Genomic DNA, 6,000 nt, shown 5'->3' with positions numbered 1-6,000 from the left:
TCTTACCCGGAAATCTCACTAGTGACAGGTACTTAGAATTATTAGAAGATAGAATTGATCCGACATTAACCGAATTATGTGAAAATAAAGAAAATTATAATGAGGACCAGTTGATACTTTAGGAGGAAGGTGCCCCTCCCCATTACCGATGACGTGTTCGAGAGTATTTAAATGAACGGCTTCCAGGTCGTTGGATTGGAAGCAGAGGCGCTATTGAGTAGCCCTCACGATCGTCAGATTTCTCACATTTGGATTTTTTTTCTTTGGGGTCACTTAAAAAGCAAAATCTATGCAACCTAACCGAACCTCTTTAGAGGACTTTCGCCAAAAAATAATAAATGAATGCCATCAAATAAATTCTCAAATGGTACGAAATGTGCGATAGCGATTTAAGCAAAATTTGTATTCGTTTACAGAAACTGGTGGTCACCACTTCGAACACTTAATTAACTAATTAATACATAGATAAATATTGGATGTGTACTTTTTAAAAATTGTGTTGCATTAATAAATTAAAAATCCATCAGTCGTTAAATAATTCGGTACTGCAAATTAATTTCTTTTGGGGAAGGGTTTGACTCTTTCAAGTAGTTGAAATTATCAGAATTGTTTTGAAAAATCAGTCAAAAGTACTTGTTTTATGTTTTTTCACCTCAGTTGCTGCCAATTTCACATTATTCATTCATACCATATGATACATTTCTTGATCAAATTTCTCTAAAAATGCTAAATCGAAGTTAGTTAAATTGGGGATTGTTATAACAAAAATTGAAAGACCTTTCAAACAAGGTACTACTCGACTCTACTTTCCATTTAAGATTTTAGGGGTTTAACTCACTCCGACTAAGGAATTGATGTGAAAGGAGCGAGTATAAGTCCATAATGAGTCCCCTTCGAATATAACGTTTACGTGTCCAAGCATTTATCGAAAATAATTTTTATGTTTTTAAAATCCTGGTTTTCAAATACCTGAAAATGCCTCTGTTTCATTTTCGATGTGCCTCCCTGTACGTGCTTTTAAAGTAAATTGCAGTGGGAATCGCGACTTCAACATTTCCAACTATATTTCACAAACCGTCAAGAGTAAATCAGAAATAGTCAGGTACAATTCAGAAAAGTCTTTTGTAGTTCAGAATTCATCAACTGTAAGTCGGGTTACTCAACGATAACATATAAAACGTCATATTTTTTTTAAATGAATTACTTTTACCCATTTTGAATTATATTTTGATAAATTTTGAGTAATAATAATTATCTATATTGAATTGCACTTGATGCTTTCTGACTACCAACTGAAAATGACATGGTTTAGCTAAAAGTGTGTTGTCTATTAATTCAAAAACAATGAACAAGCTGTTTTTAAGTTTCCTGAAGTAAAGATAAGGAAAATAGAGGCGAATGTTAACAATAGTTTGCAGGTAGGAATTCTGGTGATCAAATACATCTAATGTCCCAATTAGACTTATGATGGGACATTTGACAGACTATACTTAACTACAGAATATAATATTTGAATAAAAATCAGTTTTCTACTTTACACCCATATTTGATCTTTAGAATTTCCTCAAGAAAATCGTGATATTTAAATCTTTATATGCAGAAAAAGAGATTATCGACTATTTGGCTTTTCTGCTTTTCCTCCCTTATGAGAAGAACACTTAGATCTGTACATAAATATTAATTCATAAAATATAAAGAAAAGAATAGAAAAAAAATACATTTGAAAATTTTCCATTAGAGTGGTTGAAGAGTAAAGGAAGTGGGATTGTATTGTTTGTCTTATAAGGCAAATAGGACTTAAAATGGTTCAGATGTGATGGTTATCTTTCCATCTTGCCTTAATTTGTTGCAGTTTTTATGTTATTCTTGTCATGTGTGTACATTCATATAGTAATTAGTTAAATGCCTTATCTTTGGAATCAGATGAACTTGTATATTTTTAATTTAGTTATTGTAGTTTTCCGTTTTTCTTTGGGGGTACTCGTATCAGCAAATAAGGAACAATCGTAGTAAATCTAGCTCAATCACGTGCCTAAAAAGCTACTGAGCAACACCTAACAATGTAACTTTACATTCGAACCAGTGTTGCGTCAAACATTGTAAACTTGCGAATAACACTAATTCATTCTAAACAATTCAATGAGCTATTAATGAGTAAATTTCAATATTAAAATATTAAAAAATATTAGAGGGTTAACTTCATCATTCAAAATGAATCAAAAGATTTTGCTTAATACTATACAGGGTGTTTTAGTTTTAACCCGCATAACTTTAATAGCGTATTGAAGGTCCAAAAATAATGTTGGTTTGCTATATAAATCAACGTTCAATAAGGCTTCCTTTAGTAGATACAGGGGGTTCAAATTTAATTTAAAAAATGGAAAATATTAAATTTCTTCAAAAAAGGCTAGATATTCTCTAACGAAATTTTGGAAATGTTGATAACTGTAAACAACGCATATATTTTACTGGAAAAAAATATATTTTAGATTTTCCAGTGGGGTGCCTAACTCCATTGTAGAGGATACTTTTTTTAGAAAAAGTGGTACGCTACTAGTTTTTCTGAAAATGAAAATTATTTTTGAATTCTTCGTTCAAATTTGGAGAAATAGTTTCTCTTGATAATTTTTCGTTCTGCTCCCGTTTGTAAAAGAATTAAAATAATTTTAATGCATGTCCTAAATTAATTATTAGAACGTAATGGTACCATCACTTTACTGGAAATTTTGAAAGAAACGGAAAACAATCCACCACATTTGCTTATCTTTATTCTTAAAAAAATTGATGGATCAATTTCCTTTTCTTTTAAAGTGATGATACACAGTAAAAGTAGGTTTTCGTTTTCAGAAAAGCCAGTAGCGTAACACTTTTTCCGAAAAAATATCCTCTCCAATGGAGGTAGCCACGACGATGGAAAAGCTAAAATTTATTTTTTTCCAGTAAAATATATGCGTTGTTAATAATCGTCAACACCTCCAAAATTTCATCAGAGAATCTTTAGTTTTTTTGAAGAAATTTAATACTTTCCATATTTTAAATTATTGTTCAAAATGGTGGTTCAAATTAAATTAAACTTAAACCAGCTGCATCTATAATACTGCAGAAAACCTTATTGGACGTTGATTTATATAGCTAACTAATATATTTTTGGACGTTCGATTCGCTATTAAAGTTGGGCGGATTAAAACTGAAACACCCTATATATTGCTACGCGCTAAATAGAGTACAAAATCATCAGTCAAAATTCTCAGACAATGACAATCTTCAGGCATACAAAAATACGATCAAAAAATATAGAAGATTCTAACAATCTGACTTTCTTGAAATATTTTCAGCATTATCAAACACACAGCGTACTCTAGAGCCATAATTATTTTGTATTTATTTTTTCTTATCGATTTTGTTAAAACTATACAGAGATGAAATCTCTTTTGTTGTATGTAAGGAGTTTATGCCTACTGCCCCGAAACTAAATAGCTTATTAGAAACTTAATTGCCTATTTAATCTGCAAATCAAGAGACCTAATCTAATTTACTGTTTCATTCTGTTTAATTACACTTTTCGCACAAAATGTTCTTTTACTTAAGATCCTAATTTATCTTATTTCCCTTCTTGTTTTGCTGTTTTTAGTCGCGAATACAGACCATAAAATATACATCCTGAGTGAGTAATTTTTATCGAATTTTTTAATATAAGTATTATAATCGAACTCCTCGAAAAGGGATATCATGTCAAAGTAGCGGGAAATTTATGTATCGACTCCCCAAGTCGCAGAAAATTCCTTCAAAGTCACTGTAGAGCAATTAGGGGGCGCTATTACTAAGGTCGCAACGTTTACACCAGAATTCCATTAGCGGTTCAAACTGAAATTAGTCCCCACCAAAACTATTTCGTAAATTATATAACCTTTACTAGCTGACATGCAATATATATCGCGGCAGTATTGTACATTGGCTCCTAGGAAATTAATGTTCAAATGGAGCGCTTAATTACGAATCTCCTTAATAAGATTAGGCTGCAATTAATCCCGGCCATATCGCCACAATAGTTTTGAGGTCACGCTAATCTTAATTGAGAAATTTGTCATGTTATCATCGTGACCATTAGACAGAGCGAAGAGACCGCAAAATCTAATCAAAGCACGTGATCACACCTGGAATGTTAATGCCGGAGTTTCTGATTCAGGCTTTAAATGAGAGTATGCTGTTTTAGGGGCAATTTGTTATATTTAAACTGTATAAGTTTGATATTTTATTTATATTTTTTTTGCATTTTTTGTGGCTCTAGAGAAAGCTCAATTTTCAATTTCTTTAAGAAATACTTCTGCAAAGATAACTCTAATAATCCAAATTAATTAGAACATCACTGAAGGATTACATTTAAGTTTAAGGACGCTCGACATTACATACGCACTAAGTCATTCAACCACTTCAAATATTAGTGTCCCACCTATCAATGATATTTAGTTTACAAATAAATGAAGACGTACTTCCAGAAAATCGACTTCGAATATATCAATTCCAGCTAATTAGACCATCTGGATTTAAAAAGGACAGTGTCTACATTATACAGAGTGTAACTTAAGTAATGTCATTAATTTGAAGGGGTGATTTCTTGTTATATTTTATGAAAAAATGTTCATATAAACATGTGTCCTAACTTGCATCATTTTCGTGATACAGGGTGTCAAAGTTTTATTAAAAAATCGATTTTTTGTTAATTACTCAAAAACGATTTTGATGAAACTTGGCATGTTTGTTAGCATGAATATGGGGCTACGTTTGATGTTATTATATTTTAAATAATGACTCCAGTGGCTTCGCAAATGGTTATCTGATTGATACTTATGGTGTGATTTCAAACTTAAGTAAGTTTTTATTTTTTTATTAAAAATTAAGCGAGTCAAAAAAAAGTCAAAGGACAAGAAAGTTGTGTTTTTAATTGTTTAATCTGATACAAATATCAAATTCAGAAAAAACAGTGGCGTACAATAATCACGCCATAAATATCAATCAGGTAACCATTTGCGACGCCACTAGAATTATTATTTAAAATGTAATAACATCAAACGTAGTCCCCATATTAATGCTAACAAACATGCCACGCTTTATCAAAATCGGAGCAAAGCTTTTTGAATAATTAATAAAAAAACGATTTTTTAATAAAACTATGACACCCTGTATCTCGAAAATAATGCAAGATAGAACACATGTTTAAATGAACATTTTTTCATACAATATGACAATCACTCCTCAAAATTAGTGACATAACTTAAGTTACATCCTGTATTTTATCCAGTGAAAGATTTCAGATGTGACCAGGCTAATCAGGTGACTTCAGGGTAATCCACATTCTTAAAGCTGTTTCAGGTTTGTTCAAGTTGTTTGGGTGAATCACCTGAAATTTCACCTAAGCTAAACTAACCTGAAGTAACCTTAACATTTCTGCGGTTATGTTAAGTTAATTCAGATTAGTTCAGGTTCGTTACTCAAAAATGATATTCCGGTATGTTCTTCACATCTAATCCTATCTCTCAATAGTCATTGGCAATACATAAACGCACTGAGATTTTGATTTTGATGCACAAATGCTGTGCTGTGTACTTCACCAATATTAACAAATTTATGTCATGCTTTAGAAAATTAAAGAACAGACATGAGATCATCGACAATCTTATAATCAATATTTACAAATTTTGGAAGTAAATAATAATATTTAATATTTCTTACTTCTTATCTCTCTCACCTGTAAGCGAATTTTTATACAGGGTGGTCACTTTTACGACGCATTCCATGGGGATTTTCGAAACGGTTAAAGATACAAGGTTGGTTAAATGGAGAAAAAGTTTCGTATTTTTATGCTCTGCACAAAGCTGAAAGCAAAATTGAAATATCTTATGTAATTACTAAGATATCAAAGAAATACCAAAAAAGTCGATTTTCTTTTTTTGTCTATAACTTATTTATTTTTCATACAATCATTTTGAAACTTGGGTGTTC

The sequence above is a fragment of the Euwallacea similis genome, chromosome 15 (assembly GCF_039881205.1).
Source record: "Euwallacea similis isolate ESF13 chromosome 15, ESF131.1, whole genome shotgun sequence".
In the NCBI taxonomy this organism is placed as follows: domain Eukaryota; kingdom Metazoa; phylum Arthropoda; class Insecta; order Coleoptera; family Curculionidae; genus Euwallacea; species Euwallacea similis.
Note: the sequence above shows the minus strand (reverse complement) of the source record.